The 27,799-nt window shown below is 43.2% G+C and overlaps 1 protein-coding gene and 1 long non-coding RNA gene across 3 annotated transcripts in view; both read right to left on the reverse strand.

The window, feature by feature from the left end:
* The window catches only part of SLC15A1 (solute carrier family 15 member 1), an 88,417-nt gene that overhangs the window by 50,429 nt on the left and 10,189 nt on the right, over nt 1-27,799 (reverse strand). The gene's annotated exons all lie outside the window — the stretch shown is intronic.
* On the reverse strand, nt 792-27,409 carry LOC132226405 (uncharacterized). 2 transcript variants are annotated; one of them, XR_009451044.1, is made up of 3 exons: nt 27,300-27,409; nt 19,722-19,890; nt 792-886 (listed from the first exon to the last, which is right to left on the reverse strand). It is a non-coding gene; the product is annotated as an uncharacterized LOC132226405 (long non-coding RNA). The 2 variants fall into 2 exon arrangements; XR_009451043.1 differs by lacking the exon at nt 792-886 and adding an exon at nt 12,225-12,368.

A 27,799-nucleotide genomic window follows, 5' to 3' on the forward strand; every position in this document is an offset into this window, starting at 1 on the left:
GCTCATATTGTCTTGTTCTTGTCTGTCCCAGCTCTGCATTCACAGAGCTTATAGTTGTTATTTTTTAAGCATGACAAGAAGAAGCATGTTACTCAAGATGGAGAAGCAAAAATGAAGAACAAAAACTGAGGGTACAGAGACAGCTCTGCTGACCCTGAGCCCATCGGCCAATCCCTCGAGCCCACTGGAATTCCCAGGGTTTTCTGGAGTATGAGGCGGTGCTCTCACCGGATGCACCCTTGTCTGTGGTGTATGTAGGGAGTACCTTGGACGTGGTGCTTCCACCTACTCACCTGTCTCGAGTGAGTAACACCATGTCAGCCTCTATTTATTCCTCCCTTCCCCTCAGCCCTCTGTGTGCTGACTTCCTGAGGCTGCCATGAACAAATGACCACAAATTGGCGGCTCAACATACAGATATTTATTCTCTCACACCCTAGAGGCCAGAGGTCTGAAATCAAGATGGTGACAGTGCACTCCCACTGAAGGCTCAAGGGGAAGACCCTTCCCTGCCTCTTCCAGCTTCTGGTGGCTCCAAGTGTCCTTGGCTTGTGGCTGCATCACTCCAATTTCTGTCTCTGTCTTCATTTCCTCTTCTGCTCTGTGTCTCCTTAGGGCACTTGTCATTAGATTTAGGGCCCACCCTAAATCCAGGAGGATCTCACCTCAAGATCCTTAACTCCATCGGCAAAGCCTCTTTTTCCAAGTAAGGTCAGGTTCTCAGGTTCCAGGAGGACAGGTCTGGGGCAGTGGTGGGGTGGGGCATCAGTGACCCCACTATACATCGCCAAGTGCCCCATATGTGGAACGTGAATGTGCAGAACTGGCAAGCTGGTCCTGGGTACACAAAACTGTCACTTGGCCTCAGAGGACTGTCCTCTAAAAACTACTGGGGAAGAAGTGAATGTTAGTGATAACGATGAGATCAGCACAAAATGGTTGCATTAAGATCATTCAACCTTAGACCTTTCATTATTATCTTTTCCCAAAGGCATGGACAGAGGTTTCACAGAGTTTATTTCAGTAAGAATGCTACCAGGGAAGGTAGCTTGTGAGCTTTTTGGAGTGATAAGCAGGGGTCCTCAAACTTTTTAAACAGGGGGCCAGTTCACTGTCCCTCAGACTGTTGGAGGGCCGGACTATAGTTTAAAAACAAACTATGAACAAATTCCTATGCACACTGCACATATCTTATTTTGAAGTAAAAAAAACAAAACGGGAACAAATACAATATTTGTATTTGCATGTGGCCCGCAGGCCGTAGTTTGAGGACCCCTGGATAAGAGTATCATTTTCTCCAGCCCTGTCCCTCAGATTTCTTGGCTGTAAAGACCTTTCAATTTGGTCTCAGAAAAAAATTGAGTAGAAGTTTTGCTAATAAAGCAACTGGAATCAAAACAGAAATAAACAACAACAAAAAAAGTGGGTCCCACTGCTACCTATTTGAGAAGAGCCGGAGATTCTGCGAAGTGGCCTGGGATGGGGGAGGAAGAATTTGAGGTCTGAGGGTACACTAAGGGTCATTTGGAAAACAGGTTCCAGGAAAAGAGAATCAGCAATCAGCTCATATTGATTCAAAGATTCTTGTTGGGTTTCGTGACTCATACCATTTCTGCACACGGCTGCTGGGACTGCTCTGCGGAGCACCTTGCTGGCAGCATGGGAGGCATGCACGGATGTACCAGGTTTCCTCTTTAGACTTTAGCTACGTATATTTGTATCTGACCAAACTCTGTTTTTTTCTTTGTTAATCCTCACCTGAGGATATTATTTTCATTGATTTAGAGAAAATGAAGGAAGGGATGGGAGGTGGGGGGGGGGGGGAGAAGAGAGAGAGAGAGAGAGAGAGAGAGAGAGAGAGAGAGAGAGAGAGAGAGACATTGATGTGGGGAAGTATATAAGGCATTTCCCCCTGATCTGAGGGGGCTCACACCCAGTGTGCCCATCCACCCTGACTGTCCTATAGAACCCCTTAGCACCTGCCACCCGGTGCAGGGGATATCTACATGGTTTTGGCACCGCCCAGGATGCACCTCATAGGTTAAACTCTTAATGTAACCAACCATGGAGTTGTCAGCCTCTTTCTCTTGGCCCCAGGAAATTTTACATAAAAGTCCTAAGTATACATAGGCCTTCAAATGCGGAGGACCAACACTTCATTACTTTCCTCATGTGGTTAGAAGGAGTACACATCTCACTAGGAAAGAAGTAAGGGAGAAACTGGGGAATATTTAAAAATTGTGATATGAATATTTACAAGTTAGATCCTTTGTTATTATTGGAGTCATTACCTAACCACCTTAGAAACCCTCTGGGAATGTTAAGAAATTGGTAGCCAATAGAAATGAGCAACCAAAAAACTCTGCTTCTAGTTTTAGCTTTAAAATGCCTCCCCAGGGCATTTATTACAAAAGGAAAAGCAGTAACTGCACAGTGGAGCAATGCCACACATACCACCTTGACCACGTGATCAAGGTCAACATGCACCAAGAAGACATGTCAACATCATGAACCCCCAATATGATGCACTGAGATGAGCAGGACATCACTTCTGTAGAATTCTTGCAAAGAATGCATGACTTTATCATGAGAAAACATCAGACAAAACCAAACTGAGTGACATGTTACACAATAAGTGACCAGCGTGCTTCAAAAATGTGGAGGCTCTGGAGAACAAGGAGGACTGAGGAACTGCCATCGATGAGAGGAGGCTGTAGGCTCAGATGACTGAATGCAATGTGCGATCCCGGGACAGAAAACGGGTGTTAGTGAAAAGCCAGTGAAATTCCAATAGGTCTATAGTTTTAATTAATAGTCTTGTATCATTGCTGATGTCCTGATGTCACTCTACAATCCTACATAATAAAAGGCTAATATGCAAATAGGCCAAACAGCAGAACAACCGGAACAACCAAACAGCCGGCCGCTTTGACGTGCGCTGACCACCAGGGGGCGTGTGTGGACTATGGCAGGCATTGTGAGCAGGGGTGCCAGAGCAAGGCAGGGTGCTGGTCACTGTCATTGGGGTGAGCCTCTGGTGGTTACTGAAAATTCTTTGCTCCCGCACACTGCATTCCCACCCAGTGCTCGCACCCACTGCCAGCGCCGGCCCCACTCGCACCTGCAGCCAGGACCAGAGCTGCTGCTTGCACCTGCAGTCAGTACCAGAGCCGCTGCTCACACCTGCTGCTGCTGCCTGGTGCTGGTCCCAATCACTCAGCGCCATCAGTGGGTGTGAGCGGCGGCAGCCGGCCCTGATTGCCCCTGAGGGCTTCTCCACCTCCCCCTGCTCCTGAGGGGCAACTGGGGCAGCAGCCGCTGCTCATACCCACTGACAGCACTGGCCCCACTTGCACCTGCTGCTGGCGCCTGCCCCAATTGCTCTGCACTGTCAGTGGGTGTGAGCAGGGCCAGTGCTGTCAGCACGTGGGAGTGGCAGAGGTGGGAATGGGCTACTGGTAGGCAGGGGATGGGGGCGGGGGGGTGCTTCGTCGGAGGGGTTGGGTGGGGGCATGGAGAATGGGTCGAGACCTGCCCCTGGGCCTACCACAGCCTCTCGGCCCACAGTTCCTTTCAATGTGCATGAATTTGTGCACTGGGCCCCTATTGGTTATATCAGATGTTAACATTAGGGGAAATGGGGTAATAGTATATGGGAACTCTCTGTATTATTTTAGCAATTTTCCCAGAAGTCTAAAATTATTTTAAAGGAAAAATATTTTGAAGATATGACATCTAAATTATATATTTTTGATAGATGGTGACAATTTAGACATTTATGTACTATAAAATAAATTTTCTCTTTTATATTACATTGCCTCAGTACTCTGGGAGATTTCTTTATCTTTCATCCTTAAATTCTTATTTAGCAAAAAGTATTCTTTTTAAATTCTAAGAGCTCTTTTTATTACATTTAAAAGTGGAATGTCTTCTTGAATCTCGCTGAAGATACATATTGAAATTTCAAAATCAAATCCCCTCCTGTCTCTAAATCATCCCAGCCCCCATCCAGGGTCTTGTTCACTCATCCAGAGGCTCCTCCTTTAAGTTGCTGGATTTCTTCCTCCGTTTGGCGAGCCTTCTTTTTTTGTCCCTTAAAAGAATGAAGGAATAGGTAGTCAATTGCAGGCATCTGGCATGGGTTTCCCCTGCACGTGGGCAGGTAGACGGATGTCCTCAATGGGCCTTCCCTCGGAACAGAGAGGCTGAGGGTGGCAGCTCTGGAGTGTGAGCAGCAGTGGTGCCCTGGGCTGGACCCTGAACTGATTGTGCGTATCTCTTCTCAACTCCACCTTTAGACTTCAGATGGGTAGCTTGATATCAGCCATGGTAGGGGCATTTACACCAAAGAAATTGGCAAATACTACTCAGGACTGTCCCCCGTCCAGAGAGCTGATTTTTATCATTCTACATGATTTATATCATTATAAATACCAATTACACAGTTTTTATGTATCAGATTATCTTAAGACCATATGTTTTTCTGCTTCCTTTATGTTTTGTTTCAAATGATATAAAATCTGTTATTCACATTAAATTATACACGTATCTATAAAGACCTACTATATTTAGTATTGTTCTCTAATATCTGCTTAGACTTTGTTGTGTAAATTTATTTCTTGAAAAGGAAAACAGAAAGTGAATGATATGAACCTAACAAGGGTACAACGCACTCACAATTGCTGTATGAATCAGCTTCCCAAAGCTGCAACATTACGTATCAAGCAGGGAGAAAACTGTATGTAAGGTTGTAAATGAGTAATGTGAGAGGTGGTGCTATTTTGTTACAAGGGTCATGATACACGTGTCTTGCTGATGATTATACAAATCCCATGGTCACAAAATTATTTATGAAAATGTGTTCTTTATAAAAACTATGTCCTTCCAAAATACCAATGTGCTTTTATAAATGTTTTGGAGTCTTTCATTGTGACGACACGTTATCAAGGATAGATTAATATGACTGCATAAAATTGGGTTTTGATTCTCAGCTTCTGCTACATGTAGTCCATGGACTTGGGCAGGAAGAGAGGAGGCAAGACTATGGTTAATTAGGTTTTTCAGTCTTCTTAAAGCCTTTAAAGAATTTCCTTTAACTCTGCTGAATGTGAGAAACTGTCCTTACAGTCTTTTAAAAAAAAATAATTTTATTGATTTCAGAGAGAGGAAGGGAGAGGGGGAGAGAGAGATAGAAACATCAATGAAAAAAAGAGAATCACTGATTGGCTGCTTCCTGCACGCCCTATACTGGGGACTGAGCCGCAATCCGGGCATGTGCCCTCACTGGGAATGGAACCGTGACCTCCTGGTTCATAGGTCGATGCTCAACCACTGAGCCACACTGGCCAGGCTGCCCTTACAGTCTTAATTTTCTACCTTATGGCAAGGCTTTGTTTTGTTTTTCCTTTGTTTGTTTGTTTTTCTTTGAAAGAGTAGGTTAATTACCACAACGCAGTGGCTTAAAACAATCGAAATTTATTCTCTCACAGTTTTGGAGACTAGAAGTCTGAAACCAAAGCGTCAACAGGGCCATGCTCCTGGAGGCTCTAGGGCAGAATCCTTTCTTCCTCTTCTAACTCTGGTGGCTCCAGGAGTCCTTGCCTTGCAATCCAATCTCTGTCTCTGTCTTCACATCACCTTCTCTTCTGTGTGTCCTCAACTCTCTCTCTGCCCCTTTTTATAAGGATACTAGAGGACCAATGCACGAAGATTCATGCAAGAATGGGCCTTCCTTCCCCTGGCTGCCGGCACCACCTTTGCTCCGTCCGGAGCCGCCTTTCTGCCTTCATTCCAGCTCGGAGCCACCTTTCCTCCTTCATTCCAGACCGGAGCCACCTTTCCGCCTTCCCATGTTGCCCAGAGGCCTGGAGCGGCTGGGGCAGTGTGGAACGCAAATTAACCTGCCATCTTTGTTGGGTTAATTTGCATACACACTCCTGATTGGCTGGTGGGTGTCATGAAGGTATGGTCAATTTGCATCGTTCTCTTTTATTAGTGTATTTATGTGATTGCATTTAGGGCTTCCCCTATAAACCAGGCCCATCTTAACCTAATCACACCCACAAGGAGCCTGTTTCCATATACTTAACATTTACAAGGTCCAGGGATTAGGGCCTATCCTTGGGAAGGCCATTCATCAATCTACCACACTTATGGGTCTATTTTCTTTTTTACTGTTGCTGGTCAGCCTCTAAGACCCTCTCCTCCTTTGGGCAAGGTCATTGGTAGAACATATTTCACCTCAGTGAAACGTGAGAGAGGTTGCCACATCTGGCATTATGGATATGGTCTCAGAGTCAGTCCATGGCAAGGAAAAATCATCCTTGGTCAAAACTGTGTGACTGGAATTGAGTTGTACTGATGAACTGATCTTTCTTTGAAACTGGAGATGCTCCTGAAATTTCCAAATCCCAAAATATTTACAATATAAGCATATTGATAAACTGGACAGTTGCTCATCAAAAGCTCATGTTTACACATTTGCAAGTGTGTGTGTGTGTGTGTGTGTGTGTGTGTGCACTTCATTCAGGTCTGGCTACTTAATTTGTGGATGTGGGTCCAGTGTAAAATGAAAACAGAGGCCTGCCTCTTGTTCAAAAAGCAGGACAAATGTGCCATTGAAGGTGCTAAAATACATAGCTTTTTCTTTCCTCCAGTTTCTCTATTGACTTGTCATACTGTTCATTTGCTATTTAATGTCATTTTGAGTAAAGAAAAAATGTAAATTATTAGCCTCAATTTTACTGTTCATCTTTGTATTCTATGATGCTTGTTTAAATGCAAGTATAAGTACATATAACCCATATTCAAAATCATCAAAATTGTATAATTCATATTCCATAGCTCACACATGCATGGGTGCTTTGTTCTCACCAGAATAGTGGAAACACTGGGAGAAACTAACTTACTGTTTTTATTTCAATTCTTGCCACACACATATTCTACCAAGACTCTTGAACTTTGGTTTACTGATGAGTAAGGAGATCAGAAAGGAAAAGGAACTGAGTTGCCCTATCTTCCTTTTTCCTTCTATGTCATCATTTTCAGTATAAGGGAAGGGCTAACAGAAAGTAAGAATACAAGTATGCGGGATGATATGAGAGAGTTCCTTGGCTGTGTTTCTTTTTTCTGTTTTTTTTTTTTAATAAATCTTTATTGTTCAGGTTATTACAGTTGTTCCTCTTTTCCCCCCCATAGCTCCCCTCCACCCGGTTCCCATCCCACCCTCTGCCCTTACCGCCCCCACTGTCCTTGTCCATAGGTGTACAATTTTTGTCCAATCTTTTCCCGCACCCCCACACCCCTTTCCCCCGAGAATTGTCAGTCCACTCCCTTTCTATGCCCCTGATTCTATTCTATTCACCAGTTAATTCTGTTCGTTAGATTTTTTATTCACTTGATTTTTAGATTCACTTGTTGATAGATATGTATTTGTTGTCACTTTGTTGTTCATAATTTGTATCTTTACCTTTTTCTTCTTCCTCTTCTTAAAGAAAACCCTTCAGCATTTCATATAATACTGGTTTGGTGGTGATGAACCCCTTTAGCTTTTTCTTATCTGTGAAGTTTTTTATCTGACCTTCAATTCTAAATGATAGCTTTGCTGGGTAGAGTAATCTTGGTTGTAGGTTCTTGCTATTCATCACTTTAAATATTTCTTGCCACTCCCTTCTGGCCTGCATAGTTTCTGTTGAGAAATGAGCTGACAGTCGTTTGGGTACTCCCTTGTAGGTAACTAACTGTTTTTCTCTTGCTGCTTTTAATATTCTCTCTTTGTCTTTTGCCCTTGGCATTTTTTATTATGATGTGTCTTGGTGTGGTCCTCTTTGGATTCCTTTTGTTTGGGGTTCTCTGCGCTTCCTGGACTTATAAGTCTATTTCTTTCACCAGGTAGGGGAAGTTTTCTGTCATTATTTCTTCAAATAGGTTTTCAATATCCTGCTCCCTCTCTTCTTCTGGCACCCCTATAATTTGGATGTTGGTACACTTGAAGTTTTCCCAGAGGCTCCTTACACTATCTTCATAATTTTTATTCTTTTTTCCTTTTGCTTTTCTGGTTGGGTGTTTTTTGCTTCTTCATATTTCAAATCTTTGACTTGATTCTTGCGATCCTCTAGTCTGCTGTTGGATCTCTGTATATTATTCTTTATTTCAGTCAGTGTATGCTTAATTTCTAGTTGGTCCTTTTTCATATCCCTGAAGGTCTCACTATATTTCTCGGAGGTTTCTTAAAGATTCTTGAATAACCTTATAACCGTGGTTTTGAACTTTATCCAGTAGTTTGCTTTCCTCCATTTCTGTCATTTGTGACCTGTTTCTTTGTCTCCGCATTTTGGCTGCTTCCCTGTGTTGATGGAGTGGCTTTCTGTGCTAGGTGTCCTATAGGGCCCAGTGGCTCAGCTTCCCCAGTCACCTGAGGTGGACGCTCTTGGTGCACCCCTTTGTGGGCTTTGTGCAGTCTTGTTGTAGTTAAGCCTTGATTGTTGTTGGTATCACTGGGGTGAACTGACCTCCAGGTCAATTGGCTGTGAGAATCAGGTGTGTCTACAGTGGGAGAACTTCTGTGCTGGAGACACCCTTATGGGGCAGGACTTGCTTCAGTGGGGCTTTGGTGCTCACTGAGTCTGCCCCCTGAGTGTGTCTCTTATGGATGTGAAGATTTGTAATCTTGATGGTCTCACTCTGACCACTGGGGAGACTGGTTCTTGGCTCTCCAAGGAGGTGCAAAGTCAGCCACTTCCTGAGGCCACCCAGCAGGAGCTACAGAGAGATCTGCAGATTCCTCCTCTTTGTTTGGGGTTTGGAGATGCCCAGATGAGACGCAACTGTGAAGTAATGCAGGCTGCTGACGAGCCTTAGGCCTACTTTTAGAAGTTCTGGGGTTCTCTGACCAAGCTACAGTTTGACAGGTTTTTTGGCAGAGAAAGGCCAGGCCATTGGTATGCAAAAGCCTCTGCGTACAGCTTGGGTCGGGTTGTAAATTGGGTGGGGCGGGGTCTCAGAGAATCACCAGGGCAGAGCAAACCACAGTGGCTGCCAGTCTGCTTTCCCTCGGAGAGGTCCCGGGGTCTGTGTCCCACAGCCCTGGTCAGGAACAATGAACGCTGCAAGCACCTCTGTGAGAAAGCCGCCCTCACGTTCTGGCCTGATGACAGACAGGACAGTTTCTCTCTGTATGAGTCTGGGTCACCAGATTCTCACCTGGAACTGGATTTCAGAACTGGATTCAGGAGCATGTTTCTCCCTCCCAATTGAAAAAGATAGCAGTGTACCCAGCTGCCAGCCCCTTTCGCACGCGCCTCCATACCTCCACACTTCCACACCTCTGCACCTCCTACCGGACTCAATACGCTTTTCTCTTTCCTTCTAGTTGTAGAATTTCCACTCAGCCAGTCTTCCCATGGTTCTGGATGCTATTCGTTTTGTCTTTTAGTTGTAGTTTTAATGTGGTTGTGTGCGGCAGCAAGTTCAGGTGTTTACCTATGCCACCATCTTGGTTGTCTCCCTTGGCTGTGTTTCTTGGAAAATCATTGCCTTCTTTCTGCATTGGAAGCAAGTTCTAGGTAGTTGGAATGGAAAGTGTGATCTCTCACGGACGTCAGTGGCCCTGCTTACTAAGTTGTAGATATAACTCTTTGCCTTGCACTCGCTCTGGATCTTGCTGAACTCACACACATCACAGGTCCATTGGGATCTCATGGACCACTGTGAACGCAATAGGCCAATGGGGCAGCGGGGAAGGACAGCAGACGATACTTATGAGCATATCGCCACTGCTCATGCTCCAGTGTTTCATCAAACTTCACTTACAAAACATAAATGCAAGGATAATATTATTAGGAGTTTCAAGATGGTGACACAGAGTATTAAATGAGTACAGCGCCCTTCTGAGCTCGTGACCCTGGGTGACTGTATGGGTTGTTGGCCCATAAAGCCAGCCTTTGCAAAGTATAAAAAATGTTTAAGGATTGCTGGTTCAGTTTAAGTTCTTTTATACCCTCCTAGCCCCAAATTTTACTAATGTCCCTGTTAGTGACACACTGGAAATCCCTTAAGCTCTGGAGTCAGACGTACCTGATTTGAGATCTCAGTTTTGCTGCTTATCTTGTGTATAATTGGTCAGGTGGCTTAACAAAAATGAAAAAATGCAGATAATGATACTTAACTGATGGTGATGTTGTGGGGATTTAGGGCATATAAAATGTATAGTCCCAGGAGTCCCATAAAACAAGGAAGCACTCACAATTGGAAGCACTATGGGTAATAATAAAAGTGTAATATGCTAATTAGACCAGACATCCTTCCGGACAATCTTCTGGATGAAGCGGGGGCTGCGAGGGAAGCCTGAGTCCCGGATGCTGGAGGAAAGCCTGGATTCCGGGTGCCAGAGGGAAGCTGGTGCTGGCAGCCGGGAGAAGAAAGGCCTACTCTTGCATGAATTTCATGCATCAGGCCTCTAGTTTCTTATAAAGAGAGAATAATTTGCATAAGTATACCTACAACCTGCTCCCTCTTAGTTCTTCCTGAGAAAACACAGTGTTGAGGAAATGCATGGAATGAGTAAATCTGAAAACCGAGGACTGATTCCTGCTCAATTAAATGGTAGCTATGTGAACTTGAGTAAGTCACCATCAAGGTTCATGTATGGGTTCCCTTTTTGTAAAAGAGTAATAAAATTACCTTTCTCACAGGAAGCTTAATTAAGATAGCATATATATAAAGTAAAATAAGCATCCAATCTTATTGTTGAGGGTGATGGATGAGGATCATTTAATAGAAGCTGGACTGAAGAGAGACACTTTGCTCATCCTTTTATTTCCCGTCTTTCTAAATCACTTTGTTTTGCACATGTCTCCTGCAAACAGCATAGAGTTGAGATTTGCTTTATGAGCCAAACTGAAACACTTTTATTTAATAGGTGAGTTAATCCATTTATGGATGTTTGATTTCAGTTCTGTCGTATTATTTCATTTCATATTTTATGTTTTCATAGTTTAAGACTTTTCATTACATGGTCAATTTCTTTGCAGTTTTAATTTTATAGAGATATAATTTATACAACAAAATCTGTCCATTCTAATGTGCAGTTTGTTGAATTTTAGATCTTTGTATTTTGGGAACTTAGTTTTTCCTGACATTTAGGGAAGAAGACTTGTATTTTTGCACAAGTGATCAGTTTATAATTATAATCTTATGTAATACCCTTAATTAGCCATTTCTTTAGATATTATCAAGTGTTCCCTACTATGAGAAATAACATGAAAATATTTCTCTTCCTCTTGAATTCCTTTCCTCCTCTTTGCCACCCAACTTAAGGGAGTTCTCTTTCTTGGTGTTTGTGTTTGTACTTTTACTTGATTTGTCAGTTGGAAGGAATGTTTTTGACTCCCAGCTAGTATAGATGAGGCAACCAACAAACCTACTCTCCTCTCCACCCCCATCCCATCCCTCTTTCCCCAGCGAGTTTTATCAGTTGTGTCCTTTCTAGCTTCTCAAGGCTCAAAACATTTACACTACGACCTGTTAGATTTTTCCCCCCACATTTGTTTTAGTCTTAATTTTATTTTTAAATATATTCAGTGCTCCCCACTGGTCCCTTTACCAGAATTTCCCAGTTATCTTTTGGTGAATACATTTCATTCATTCATAGCTCCTGTAGGGTTCATGGGGACAATATTGCCTGAAAAATATTCTTTGAACAAGGTGAACTGTATCACTTTAGTGGGGACAATATGAAATCAGAAAGCATACTTTCCCTTTCATGTGTTAACGTAAAAAAAAAAAAAAAAAACACCATTGAAACCTGTAAAGAATTTTTGTGAGTTTATTTGAGCCAAACTCTCGACATATGCCGGGAAGCAGAACCTCAACAGATTGAGATAATGCTCTGGAGAATGGTGGGGTTACATCTGCATTTATACATTGCAATCAAAGGAGGAACGTAGGTGGGTTACATGAAATTCATTGGTTATAGATTAAGGAGGAGGGATAAGCAAAGCAGGGAAAAAGTAAAATGATGGACACATACTTAGGTGGGTGCAGGAACAATTAACATGATGATGAAGGAATCTGTGGTATCTGTCCTGGTGCCCAGCACATTTGGTTATGCCCCAGGGGCTCCAGATAAAGGGAAGTCACAAGTTACCCAGACATTTCAAGGGTATGTTATCATAGATGCAAAAAGACAGATAGGCTCAGTTAAGGTAAAGGTTGACCAACTGCCCACCATAACTTCTTTTAGTTAAAGTTTAATTTCAGACCATCCTTTGTGGTTACTTTAGGTCTCCGAGTCTGCAAGACTGCCATGCAGGCCTCCCCTGAGCTTGTCAGGTCAGCATGTGGCCCCTTTCGTCCACACATGCAAGAATCTGCGATTAGATGAGAAAAGCAGCTTCAATGAACTGAATGTGCTACTGGATCTCTGAAAATAAGGTTTTCTAGGACAAACATTAGTGTCGCATCACTTTGGGGGTCCTACTTTCTAAAAGCTGACCGACAAGCAACAGGGCCAACACAGTGGCCAGCAACTCAAAGAATAAGTTCACTGATTTTATTGAGCAAGCAAGCCCAGAGGAAAAGAAGTAATTCTCTGCAGGAAAGTTTTCTTATCTGTAAAACAGACTAATAATGCTTTCTCATCGTCCAGGAGAGTGTGTCCTAAGATCACCGTGTGTCCTTTAGTGAGAACAGACTGGATCTGCAGAGATTAGATATGCTTTAACCCTCCCTACCTCAGTCATTTAGTAAGTAATCTTTGCTCTCTGCAGTGAATGTACTGGGGAATTTTTGTTTTAATCATAGTTTCTTTAAACCTACTCACCAAGAAGAGCTAACATTCTTCCTGAAGATAAGAAAGTTACTCCCATGTTATCAACAAAATCAAGGAGACAATTTTTTTTATATCTTTTTTCTTTTTTACCCTCTGAATGTAAAAGTAATACATCTTCACTATAAAAGTTGTTGGAAAGTTCTTAAAACTGTGTCCAAAAAATCTATATATAGTTAAAACTAATATTTATTGTACTTTTCTGCAGACTTTTTCTTTGTACATAAATTAATAAACTCAGCGACACTGGATCGTATCATGCATGTTGTTTATAACCTTCTATTTTCACTCAACCTTATCTCCTGGACGCTTGCCCATGGAGTCTTAAATTATTATTGTTTTTAATGGCGGAATTTCATTTTAAGTAGATACCATAAATAATTTACATTTTTCCCTTTTATTTGGGCCTGTAAGTTGGTTTCTGATTGGGGCTTTTTTTTAACACTGCAATGAAGACTCTAGTACTGAAATAGTTGTGTGTCTCTCCAACGCTTTCCTAGTATAAATTCCTAGAAATTGGAATTTCTTGGTCAGAGGGTACGGAAACAATTTTAGGCTCTCTCTAAACACATCGCCACGTTGCCTTCCAGAAATACTTTTCTCTCCTCAGCAGTGTATGAAAGTAATGGGCCAAATGTATTGAATGTGGGGGAAAAAATCTCATAAACATAAGGAGAATATTTAACGTCATTGCTTCTTTAGAGGATCTGTTTCCAAGATTGCTGCGGGCACCTCCGGATGGGGACTGCCTGTGCCGCATTTTATAGGCAACTGGCCAGTGGTTTGCCCACTCACTCAGGTTAGAATCCCTCCGCAGCCAGGTGCGGCTCTGCGATCATCTGCCTGCTTCTTCCTTCCTCCTGCTCATCCTCGGGCATTTGCTCTGCGCCTACCGGCTGCCCTCTGCTCCCACCCGCCCCCCCTACCCCTGCCCGCCCCCTGAGATGCAGCCCACACCGAATGTTAATGAGTTGTGCACAGCACACAGCTGTAGCTACGTGTGTCCTCAAATTCGGCTCTCAGCTGGTAACCTCAGGACAGGTGATAAATTAGTCATTACTTGCTGCAATAATATATGACTAAGGCTGAGGAAGGGAGAACTCTGGTGGGAGGACTAAAGGGGGAGCCCAGGTGTACACTTGGGCCTCAGGAAAATGTTTTTAAATAAGATAGAGAAGGGCAGACAAATGGTACGTTTGGCTGGAAGGGGAGCACATAAGCAAGGCCTGGTTACCTCATCTCTCTAACCCTTAGTTTCTCTGTTCTGTAACCAGAAAATTACCTTCTTGGTTGTTATAAAGAGGAGAGGCAGTCTATGTTCGGTGTGTGGCCCAGTGCATGAAAATCTATAATAAGAGCTCTATCGGTACTGTTTTGAAGAATTATCATTAGTTGAGTGACACGAATATCCAGAGACCCGAGTGTGTAGAATCTGAATTGAGCTGAGCATCAGTTTTTGGAGGAACTGACCTTCTGCCTGTCCTTTTGCCGACTGGATTTCACCAAATCTAAGATGCCAACTATCAGGAGCAGCTGCATGCATTACTAAGGAAGAAAAACCCACAGCTAACTGATGACACAGGCTTTCTTTTTCTTTTTTTTTCTTTTTATTGTATGAATTTTTTATTATTATTATTATTAGTTAAGGTATTACAAATGTGTCCTCATCCCCCCCATTAACCCCCAACCACCCCCCAACACACAAACTCATGCTCCCATCCCCCTGTTGTCCATGTCCATTGGTTTGGCTTATATACATGTATACAAGTCCTTCGGTTGATCTCTTCCCCTTACCCGCGCCCTCCCCTACTTTCCTTCTGGGGATTGATAGCCTGATCTCTGTTTCTCAGTCTTTGGGTCTGTCCCTTTTCATCAGTCTATGTTGTTCTCTATAAGCCACAAATGAGTGAGATCATGGGTATTTATCTTTCTCTGACTGGCTTATTTCACTTAGCATAATGCTCTCCAGTTCCATCCATGCTGTTGCAAAAGGCAAGAGTTCCTTTTTTTTTACCGCAGCATAGTATTCCATTGTGTATATGTACCACAGTTTTCTAATCCACTCATCTGCTGATGGGCACCTAGGCTGTTTCCAAATCTTAGCTATGGTGAATTGTGCTGCTATGAACATAGGGGTGCATATATCCTTTCTGATTGGCATTTCTGGTTTCTTGGGATATATTCCTAGTAGTGGGATCACTGGGTCAAATGGGAGTTCCATTTTTAGTTTTTTGAGGTAGCTCCATACTGTTCTCCACAGTGGCTGCACCAGTCTGCATTCCCACCAGCAGTGCAGAAGGGTTCCTTTTTCTCCACATCCTCTCCAACACTTGTTGTTTGTTGATTTGTTGATGATAGCCATTCTGACAGGTGTGAGATGATAACGCATTGTCGTTTTGATGTGCATCTCTCGTATAATTAGTGACTTTGAGCAGGTTTTCATATGTCTTTCGGCCTTCTGTATGTCCTCTTTCAAAAGGTGTCTATCTAGGTCCGTTGCCCATTTTTTTATTGGATTGTTTATCTTCCTTTTGTTAAGTTTCATGAGATCCCTGTAAATGTTGGAAATTAAACCCTTATCGGTGGTATCATTGGCAAATATGTTCTCCCATGTAGTGGGTCTTCTTGTTGTTTTGTTGATGGTTTCCTTTGCTGTGCAAAAGCTTTTTATTTTGATGTAGTCCCATTTGTTTATTTTCTCTTTAGTTTCCATTGCCCTAGGAGCATTATCAGAGAAGAAACTTCTTCGGCATATGTTTGCGATTTCGCTGCCTGTGGATTCCTCTAGTATTTTTATGGTTTCCCGTCTTACATTTAAGTCTTTTATCCATTTTGAGTTTATTTTTGTGTATGGTGTGAGTTGGTGATCTAGTTTCATCCTTTTGCATGTATCTGTCCAATTTTCCCAACACCATTTATTGAAAAGACTGTCTTGACTCCATTGTATGCTCTTGCCTCCTTTGTCGAATATTAATTGGGCATAGTGGTTTGGGTCGATTTCTGGGGTCTCTATTCTATTCCATTGATCTATATGTCTGTTCTTGTGCCAGTACCAAGCTGTTTTAAGAACAGTGGCTTTGTAATACAGTTTGATATCTGGTATTGAGATCCCACCTACTTTGTTCTTTCTCAGGATTGCTGCAGCTATTCGGGGTCTTTTTTTATTCCAGATGAATTTTTGGAACATTCGTTCTAGATTTGTGAAAAATGCCGTTGGTAATTTAATGGGGATTGCATTGAATCTATAAATTGCTTTGGGTAGTATGGACATTTTGATGATGTTGATTCTACCAATCCATGAACACGGTATATTCTTCCATCTGTTTATGTCTTCCTCTATCTCTTTTTTCAGTGTCCTGTAGTTTTCAGAATATAAGTCTTTTACCTCCTTAGTTAAGTTTATTCCTAGGTATTTTAATTTTTTTGGTGCAATGGTAAATGGGATTGCTTCTGTAGTTTCACTTTCTGTAAGTTCACTATTGGTGTAAAGAAGACACAGGCTTTCTTATTGGCTATAGGAGACATCTGATTTCAGAGATGTTTACATGGGAACACACATCTTAGACTCAGTGAGTGATGGTTTGCTGTGCTTCATCAGATAAGCTCTGTGACCCCTGGACTCTACCTGGGCAGGGAGCAGGGGAAGGAGTGGGCACGGGCGCAGGCAGGTGAAGAGCCTCTGAGAGTACAGTCAGGACCAGAGGGGGGGGGGGCCGGGAGGACTGGGTGACTTGTAACCCTTCGCACGTGCATGGATGTACCTGGGCACAGGCCGAGGATACACAGGTTACTTATACACTAGCTACACTTTCCAGTGACACACCTCAGAGAAGGCTGTGTGCTCAGAGATGGACACAAGAGGCTGTCAGATAACTTCGGGAGATCAGAACATTTTGTCTCAAACTTCCTGACTCTTAAACCATCAAATAGGGTCTCTAACCTTGTGAATGTGTTTTATGTCATTTTTCAGGGTGACCTGAGGAAATACAGATTTTACAGCACAGTGCAAAGAGAAAATATTCTGAGGAGAATTAATTCTTTTGTTCAAACGTATTTACTGAGCACCTATCATGTGTATCCTATTAAAAATGAGAAGCTCTTCCTCTCATAAGATTTCCAGTCTTGTGGGACAGGCTATGCACACCAATGAGTGACCTTTCTTTTTAAAAAAATCGATTTCTTTTATTGATTTCAGAGAGGAAGGGAGAGGGAGAGCGATAGAAACATCAATGATGAGAGAGAATCATTGATCGGCTGCCTCCTGAGTGCCCCACACTGGGGATCGCTCCAGCCCACAACCTGGGCATGTGCCCTAACCAGGAATTGAACTGTGACCTCCTGGTTCATAGGTCAACACTCAACCACTGAGGCACTATGTTTTACTGGCATTGTCAGTATTGTGTCTGTTGCAATTTCTAAAGCAACCTCTTAGAAAATAATTTAAAATACGTAGTTAAAAAATCAACAGGAGTTACAATGATATGTTATAACATACTAGAGGTCCGGTGCATGAAAATCATGCACTGGGGCGGGGGGGACCCTCAGCCCAGCCTGCGCCCTTTCGCAGTCCCGGAGCCCTCAGGGGATGTATGGCTGCTGCGGAGGCAGGAGAGGCTCCCGCCACTGCTGCTGCGCTCACCCAGCTTCTGGCTGAACCTGACCACCAGGGGGCAGCTCCTGCGTTGAGCATCTGCCCCTGGTGGTCAGTGCGTGTCATAGCGACCAGTCGTTCTGGTCGTTCTACCATAACCGTTGCTGGGCTTTTATATATATAGATTTGTTTAACATGAAAGAAGGCAGTGATGATTAGAAAGAGGAACAAAAAAGGACATGAGATATACAGAAAACAAAAGCAAAATGGCAGATGGAAATCCAATCATATCAATAAGCACATTAATGGGAACTGAATATCAACACTCCAATCAAAGACCAGAGATGGTCAGATTGAATTTTAAAAACAGGATCCTTCTGTATTTTGTCTACAAAGGACACATTTTAGATTAAAATCACGAGTAGCTTCAGAGTGAAAAATGAAAAGAATATATGTCTTGGAGAATGGAAACAATATAAGAAAGCCCAAGTTGCTATGTAAATATCAGACAAAATAAGTTTTATGACAAGAACTATTTCTAGAGGCAAAGAGGGACACTTCATGATGAGAAGAGGCTCAATACATTAGGAACATACATATAACAATTATAAATGTACGCACCTGTAATAATGGAGTTCCAAAATATATGAAGAAGAAAACCAACAAAGTTCAATACAAAATAGGTGCCAGAGGGAAGCTGGTGCCGGTAGCAGGAGGGTGGGGGGGAGGGGGGAGGGAGGAAGGTCTATTCTTGCACAAATTTTGTGCATTAGGCCTCTAGTCAATAATAAAAAAGAATAAAAGAGAGAGAGCATCACTATTGACCTTACAGAAATTAAAAGGATTATACAGAAATAACATACAATTTTATGAGAACCAGTTTGATAATCTCAATGAAAAGGACAAATTTCTAGAAAGACACAAAATGCTGCTACTGATTTAAAAAAAAATCTGCATAGACTTATAACAAATGAAAAGGTTGAATTAGTAAATAAAAATCTTCCCCCAAAGAAAAGCCTAAGTCCAGATAACCTCGTGAGTAAATTCTACCAAACACTTAAAGAAGAATTAATGCCAAACCTTTATAAACCCTTTGAAAAAATGTAAGAGGAGGAAACACTTTGCAATTCGTTGTATGAGGCCAGCATTTCCCTACTGCCAAAACTAAAATCATTGCAAGAAAAGGTCAGCATGCCTTATGAATAGAAGGAATTTCTCAACAAAATACTAACAAATTGAATCTACCAACATAGAAAAAGCATTATATGACATAACTAAGTCGGATTTATCCCAAAATGCAAGGTTTAACTTAGAAAAATCAACATAACATGCCATACTAATGGACTAAAGGACAAAACCACATAATCGTTCCAATAGACACAGAAAAAGCATTAAACAAAACCCAACATCTTTTCAGGTTAAAAACACTCAACAAACTAGAAATAGCAGGGAACTCCTTCAGTTTGATAAAGACTACCTTTCTCCTAAGATCAGAAACAAGGCAAGGATGTCTGCCCTAGACACATCTACTCAACAGGCATCCAGCAATTCTACTACTAGTTAAATCAGGAGAGAACTGAAAACACAAACACTTGTGCTCAAATATGCACAGCAGCATCATTCACAAAAGACCAAAAGTGAAACAACCCAAGTGTCCATCACCTGGTAAAGGATAAACAAAATGTGGTCTATCCAGGCAGTGGAATATTACTCAGCCATACCAAGGAGTGAAGTAATGACATAGGCTACAACATGGATGAACCTTGAAAACGTTATGCTAGGTGAAGGAAGCCAGATACAAAAGACCACATAGTGTATAAATCCATTTAAATAAATGTCCAGAATAGACAACTCCATAGAGAGAGTAAATAGATTAACAGCTGCCAGGAACAGGGAGGAGAGGAGTTGGGAGTGACTGTTAATGGGTACAGGGTTTCTTTTTGGAGGGATGGAAATGTTCTGGAATTAGATCATGGTGATAGTTGTTCAATAAATATACTAACTACTGAATTACTTATTTTAGAGGGTGAATTGAATGTATGTGCATTATATCTCAATTTTAAAAATCCACGAGTTAAAAAAATTGTGCCTGAGATTCTAACCAGATCATAAGCTTGAGGAATTTTCACCCACATGAGTGCATCCACATAACCATCACCTAAATAAAAATAAACAGCCCCACATTCCCAGAAGCATGCCTGTGCCCCCTCTCATCACTACCCCACCCCAAAGTGACCACTCTTCTACCTGCTAATACCAAAGGTGAATTTTGAACTGCATACAGATGGATCATACGATACATACTCTCCGTGTCTGGCCTCCTTCATCCAACATTATATTAATGAGATTCATACATCTGGTTGTGAACTTGAACAAAGGGCATCACCTGCCTGGAACCATGTGGACCACACCTCCCTCCTTTGGCCTCTGCAGTTGACCATGTCATTGTGAAGACAGACTTCCAGGTCTTCTCCTGATATTAAATATTTTTGTGTTAGCTGTGTGGGTAGGTAGTATTTCTTATGTAGGATATTCTCGCTGTGTTCAGTTAATCTCCCCGTGTTTATGGGGCCCTGTTTTGATTTTAGCACCATGTTAGGAACCAGGAGGGGCAGATGACATTTCACCCTTGGGACTAGCAGCAAGTTATGATCAGGAGAGCTGGCTGGCAGAGATTGAGTAGCCCTGTGGATGGTGATCCAGTCCCAAGTGTCCCCGGAGAGCTGCCTGACTGGAGTTTCTATGTGGGCCACACCTCTGCCCTGTTCTCGAGAGATGGAGAGCAGACAGAAAATGCCACTCTCCAAACAGGTGTAAATGAAGGTGAACCAGGTGCATAGACAGAGAAACATTTATAAATGTGCACTGGTCCAAACAATCTGAAAACTTCTTAGGGAGGAGATGGTGATGTCTTTTGAGAGTCCACCTGGGCCAGGTGCTAGGGCAGGTGGCTTCACAGACTCTCACATGAGCTGCCTGTGGGGCGGGAGCTACCACCTCCATCTTCCAGGTGAGCACATGGAGGGCAAGGACTGTTAGAATGGCCAGTTGGACTCCTCAAAAGAGGTCATTGTCCTCCCCCACCCTCACCCCAGCTTTACTGCTGCCAAATTTACACACAACAAAATTCTCCCATTGTAAGTGTGCAGTATGATGACTTCTAGAAATTCTGCTGTAGGCTTCCAGGATAGCCATGCCAAAGAAATGTGCACGAGGTTAACTTTCTTTTTTAGACCTCACACCTTTATTGAAGGGCAATTACATGCCAGGCGCTTGCATAGGCTCTGAGAGTACAGATGCGAACAAATAAAAATGGGGTTAATATCTCTTGCAGTTCACGTGTAATTTTAAGAAATACATGAGACTCTGTGCAAAATACCTCACAGAACCCTGGCACATTCCAGGCCCTCAGGAGGTGCTGGTGGAATTGAAATTTGAAGGAAAGTGAGAAAGGTCCATAAAAAAATGTAAATGACCTGGCAAAGGCAGTGGATAGTACCCAGTGACTTCCCCTCTTCCTCGGGCACACTGCTGCCCGGAATAAAGACTACATTTCCCAGCCTCCCTTGCAGCTGGGTGTGAGCATGTGACTAAGTTGTAGGGGGGCTGTATGTGGATGTATGTGGTGGTGGTGGGGGAGTTGGTGAATAATAGTGGAGATGGGGTAATAAATATCTATTTTAGTCATCTATTTAAGCAGTTACATCTTGAATAAACAGCAGATCTTGGGAGAGCAAGGACTCTAAATAAAATACTTGAAAAATGAATTTTCCTTGATGCACTGTCTATTACAATAGTTGAACTAGGGAACCTCTTGAAGACAGAATTGCCTGGTCAGGGGACCAAGTGAATACTCTGCAACTGGTAGCCTCCAGTTCAGTTTCACTGACCTTTGAACCCTCTGTTTTGATACTTAACAGTGTTACATTTGCTGTAACATTTCAGTCACTCAATTCAAGACCTTCTTTTCAAGTGTAAAGCTTAGGCCTCAGATTTCATTTTCAATCATAAAGCTGGACTATTTCTTCATCTGATAGTCAGTTTACAGGATGAGAGCTCTCTAGAATCCTAAAAGGCATACTCAGGGGTCAGTTAGTCTGAAAATAAACTCTAGAACAGAAGTATTTTACTTTTTAGATGACCATAACGTCTTTTTGGATGGTTATTACAACTAATCCATTCCATAAAATGACTCAGGTAAAATTATTTGAAAGTCATGATGGATCCAGCCCACAGCCCCTCTCCAATCCCTCCTTTGATCTGCTACTCAAGTTATGTTTCAGACCTCAGAGCTGGTCATGTCTCCCTCTTCCCCATCCACCCACCACCTAACAAGACCTTCTGGGACTTCTCACGGGATAAATTCCAAATTCCAATCCTATATAATAAAAGGCTAATATGCAAATTGTCCCCTTGACTGGGAGTTCGACCAGGGGGCAGGGCCAGCTGGCGAACCACTCTCGGCCCCTTCCCCTGTCCGGCCCTGCCCCCATCATCCCACCTCACTTTGATGGGGGCGGGGCTGGCCGGCCAACTGCCTGTGGCCCCTCCCCCTGGCTGGCCCCACCCCCAATTGGCCCTCTCACCCAGATTGGGGACGGGGCCGGCCTACCAACCTCCAGCATCCCCTCCCCCCAGCTGCCCAGCCTGATGGCCCCAATTGGGGTGGGCTGGCCGAACCTCACCCATGCATGAATTTGTGCACCGGGACTCTATATATATAATAAAGGCTAAGTGATCGTCCAACTGGCTGACCGGCCAGTACCTATGATGTGCACTGACCACCAGGGGGCAGATGCTCAACGCAGGAGCTGCCACGCTGTGGTGACTTGGCAGCAGCGGTTCTCGGGTGTCGCACCCCGGAACCAGAGAGGAGGAAGCCTTATATTAAAATATTTCTTCTAATTAATTTCCTTTCAATGTGCACAAATCAGTGCACTAGGCCACTAGTAGGCACATAAGAACCTTCAACTCAACGCCAACTTTGTTTCCAGCACTGGTTCCTATCATCTCAAACTCCATGTGTGAAGTTTCCCAAACACAACTGTGTTTCCTAGATCCTTATAAGAACACAGGCTGCTCTTTCTGCCCGAAATACCCTCCTCTACTTTGAAATGTCTGCCTTTGTTAAGTTGGCTCAACTCTCCCTTGGTGCTGTATAAATTGTTTTGTTTCAACACTGATGACATGGTATTGTCATGAGGGTTCCTCATAATGCAGCACAGGGCATGGCACTAGGGTTTGGCCAGCATGTGCTAGTGTAAAGAGTAAGAGGACCAGAGGGAGATTTCTGTCAACTTTTGGTCAACTTGTGACCGCTTTAGTATGGGTGGTTCAATTTTACAAGGACCCAGGTTTGCTTCTCCTAGCTTCCTTGTTTGCTTTGTGATAGGGTAGAAAGACAGGAGAGATGCCAGAACAGAATGTATTGATTTCAGAAGTGTTCCTCTGGCCTTGATCACAGAATCATGCTTTCCCAAATTACCAAAAATGGTGAAAACTTTCTGGGTTAGTTACCACTCATTAACGATAAGGTGTGTCTCATAGCTGCCCAAGGAACTATGAGCTACTCAAATAGCATGACTTAAAGTAAATGAGTTCACATCCAAAGTCACAAATTCAATGACCATGATGGCCTATAGCCCTGCCAAAGTTTTACTGGGTTACCTATTATTTATGCAAGCCCAAGTAAACAGAAGATTACACACAGTGCCATGTGCTAAGATGGGGAAGTCCAAATGCATTGGTGGCCTATCAGAGGAGCACCTAGCACAGACTCATGAGTCAGGAATTTCTGTTCAGGAGAAGTAACATTTACATTACATATACTTTCAAGAGAAGGAAAAGTGGCCAGGCACCCAGTGGCACAGCTGTGTGGGGCATGAGGGCTCTGTGTGAGGAGGTAAGGAAGCCAAGGGCAGAATGGAAGATGTTGCCTATTTCCTTAAAGCTATTAATAAGGAGTCAGCTTTTCTAAAAAACCAGGACACAGCATGGTCATATTCACATCTTAGAACACAAAGGCAGCTATTTACAGAATGACCTGGACAGAGGCAGCTTGGAGATAGGGAACCATTGTAATATTTCAAGGAAGTGGTGGGGAGACTAAAAACAAAAGTAGGGTTCATGAAAAGAGAAGGAAGAAGAAGGATTCTGGAAATATAAACGAGACAGAAATGACTCGATGGGATAATCAGGGAGAGGAGGACTACGGAGCCATGGACAGGGAGGTGATCCAGTCTTGCTAAATCTTTGTTTCTCTGCTACTGATCTTATTAATTTGGTTACTTTGGGCTACAGGTGACAGAGACCTAGACTGAAACAGACTTAAACAATGAGGACATTTATTTTCTTGCATCAAAAGGAGTCCAGACAGAGGGTCTGGTGGTTCTCAGGGCTCGGCCCCACTTCTCTGCATCTCCTGGCTCTGCAGGCATCTTGGAGAACTTCCCCCTCAGTCTGGGATCAGGCCAATGGCAGCTATTCCAGATGAACAGGAAACTTTTCTGGAATCTCCCAGCAGCCTTTCTCTTGGGTTTTACTGGACAGAATTGGGTCACATGCCCGTACCTGAAGTCCTCACTGGCCAGAAGCCTGGCATTGGTATGAGCAGTGTAGATTAATCATGATCCTCCACCCAACCAGGAACAGGGGTGGTGGTCCTGTTTGGTGATTCAGGTCTACACCTGAAATGAACCAGACCTGCAGGGATATGTGCCAGACTGTGTGGTGGTGCCCTTTGTAGAACTGCTTTATTGAATTGCCCTTCCATATGCCACCCTTGGCTTTTTGATATGAGGTCTACTGGAAGCTTGTTGTCAAAATGACCATTCTTTAGGGACCCTAAGGAGAAGTTCATGTCCTATCTCCGTTTCAAGACCACTTATGTTTTCCTTCAGCAATTGTCTTAGTCATCTATTGAAAACTGAGTTTCTTTTTCATTGACAACTAAAGATCCAAATGTGTGCTTTCCTGTGGATAAATATCTGGGTCTTTAATTATACACATTTTTGTCTCAGTCCCACTTCTTGCCTCTATTTTATATTCCTGGCCTGGTTTTCTTTTTTCCACACACCTTCCACTTTCCACTGAAGTTATTTAAGGGACAATGTGAAATACAAATAAATTAGTTAAACATGTTAGTTTTAATATTACTAAGAAAAGGGGAGCTCTCTTTTTCTGCCTTATCATCTCTTCAGCAGCTCTATGAGCCACTGCTGTTTGTTCTGGCGCAGGGAACACTGGCATCAGGGACTTGGAGTTTTGGTCCTGACTCTGCCAGCAAATCACTGTACCCTTTGAGCCTCCTTTTCCTGTTATGGAGCTCACTGGGAAGTGGTGAAGAATAATAAGATAAGCACCAGACACATGGGCCAGGTGCTTTATCAGCACAGTAATAGGCATAATTGTGGTGAGAGTTCTTCTGCTGAAACGGAACAACCCTTGGGTTTCAATGGGCAAAGAAAGGCAATCAAGAGAGGGCAGACAGCTCAGGGGGCAGGTCCAAATTCTTGCTAGACCATGAACTCTTGGCCAGTCAGGGAGATTATTATTCCGGAAGTGATGTGTTGTTGTGGGTAGAGAAGGAGAAAGCAAAGGCTTCGAACTGATGACTTTCAGGTAGAAGAACATCTGGAAGCGATTCTGAAGCCGGAGAGGGGACTGGTGGGAGTTGACGGGCTCTGGTATCTCACTGCTTTCCTCCGCCGCCCTTACAATGGTCAGGCTGACCGCCATGAGAGTTGTACCTCAGGGAGCTTCATTCTCCTGGACTTACAGTTCTAGTCCCGAGTGTCTTGTGGAGGTGACCTCTCTCTCTCCTCCTTTCCTTCCTTCCTTCCTTCCTTCCTTCCTTCCTTCCTTCCTTCCTTCCTTCCTTCCTTCCTTCCTTCCTTCGTTGCTTCCTCCCTCCCTCCCTCCTTCCTTCCTCCCTCCCTCCCTCCCCCCTCCCTCCCTCCCTCCCTCCTTCCTTCCTTCCTTCCTTCCTTCCTTCCTTCCTTCCTTCCTTCCTTCCTTCCTTCCTTCCTTCCTTCCTTCCCAAATTTAACCAACCATGATTGGATTGAAAATATTCAGAAAAAAAGTTGCATTGTTGCTAGACCTACGATGGTTGCTGGGTTCATTTGTACTGAACATTATAGACTGTTTTCTTGTCATCATCCCCTAAACTACACATATAACAATTATTTACATAGCATTTATATTGTATTAGGTATTATAAGTAATCTAGAGATGATTTAAAGTATACAGGAAGATATGCACAAGTTATATGCAAATACTATGCCATTTTATATAAAGGACTTGAGAATTGGCAGGTTTTGGTATCTGCGGGGCTCCCGGAACCAATCCCCTGCAGATACCGAGGGAAGATCATATTTACTAATTGTCCAGCACTGTGCTTGGCAACTTCCTTGTGAAGCCACTTTCTGGGCAGGTTATTCTGATACTTAGGAAATAACAGGGGGTGGGAGAGTGAGTGGAGGGTTTCAAGGCTGCACCCTCTGTAACTGACGAGCAGCTACTCAGACCAAGAGCCTTATGGGAGCTTCACAGCACTGGAACATGCAATTGAAATGTTTGTGGGATCTTCTTATTTTGAGATTAAAAATCAAAATTATTGGACATAGACAATAGGGTGGTGAAGGCATGGGGACAGGCTAGAAGGGTCAATGGGGGGAAAAAGGGGACATATGTAATACTTTCAAGAATAAAGATTAAAAAACAAAATCAAAATTATGGTGGCATCTGTCTTCACACAGATGACTGATTATATATATATATATATATATATATATATATATATATATATATATATATATATATATATAATCTATCTCCATTAGGCTAAATCCGTGGTTGGCAAACTGTGGCTCGTGAGCCACATGTGGCTCTTTGGCCCCTTGAGTGTGGCTCTTCCTAAGCCTTAGGAGTACCCTAATTAAGTTAATAACAATGTACTTACCTATATAGTTTAAGTTTAAAAAATTTGGCTCTCAAAATAAATTTCAATCGTTGTACTGCTGATATTTGGCTCTGTTGACTAATGAGTTTGCCAACCACTGGGCTATATCATTCCTTAAAAAAACACTTTGAATTTGTTAGAAAGAACTGGCTATTTGGACAAAACTGTCTACATTTTTGTAGGAGATTTGACTTTTGCTATCAGATCCCTCTTGGCACTAGGCTAGAGATTGGAGATCATGTAGAGCAGTGATTCCTAAACTTTAACAGGTCTTGTTGCAATGTAGGTTCTGATGTAGGTCTGGGGTAGAGGCCAAAACCCTCTATTTAACAAGCGTGTGCACTTTCTGCTTGAGGCTGCTGGTCTGTAGACCCCGTCTTGGCCAAGGATGGATTAATTAGATCAAGGCCTCTCAACTGTGGCACCACTGACATTCTGGGTCTGGCAATTATATGTTGAGGGGACTGCCCTGTAACATTAGAGACCATTAGCAGCATCCCTGGCCTCTGCCCACTAGATTCCAGTAGCACCCATACCCCCAAATGTCCCCTGAGGGCAAAATCATTCCCAGTTGAGAACCACTGGATTCGATGACTTTCAAAGATGCTCCCAAGTCCACGTTTCTATAATCAAAAGTCCCTATCAAAACTTCTCACTTTGAAAACACACGTGTCACTAAGCCTGGAAAAGATGGCCCCAGGGCTGGTCTCATTGTCCTTATAAAGGTATAAGGTCACAGAGAAAACTGTCTTCATCACAGCCACATGCAGCAGCACCACCCCCCCACCCCCACCCCAGCACAGGCTGGGCGAAGTGGCACTTGCACCCTGGTGTGTGGTGTGAGTGTGTGGGGGTGGCAGGGAAGGGATGCCTGTTTTACCTGTACAGATACTCCCTGACCAGGACAGATGTGAACCTACCTGCTGGAACAAGTGTCCTTCACCCTGCTCAGCAATGGAGCTCTTCCTCAAGAGGCAAGAAGGCAATTCATCTAAATCAGCAGAATGCGTTCCTTTCTTTACAAGGGGACTTTGCTCCCATTATCCGAGGGACCTAGCGGGTGTGTGAGGGCTTTAAATGGGACTGGATGAGCGGCCGATTGCTCAGTGCACATCAGGATCCTGGCAGAGGTCCAACAGTAATTGAAAGACAGGCACTTGGGTCCAGCCCAGGATGGTGGAGAGCCTGGAGATTGAAAGCCACAGCAAGAGTGAGCAGAGAGGATGATTATGAATGGCTATTGCCTGTTTAATTGAAAATGCGCTATTAGCTTTTATTGCTTTGAAGGAAAGATGAGACAGGATTTCAACAGCTGGATAAACTACTGTGCTTCCCACGTAACGAAAACAAGTCTTCAGCTGGCAAGTTCCCTGTACAATGATAGAGGAAGCTTCATAGAGAGCCCCAAGTGGGAATAGTG

This window comes from Myotis daubentonii, chromosome 2, assembly GCF_963259705.1.
Source record: "Myotis daubentonii chromosome 2, mMyoDau2.1, whole genome shotgun sequence".
Lineage (NCBI taxonomy): Eukaryota > Metazoa > Chordata > Mammalia > Chiroptera > Vespertilionidae > Myotis > Myotis daubentonii.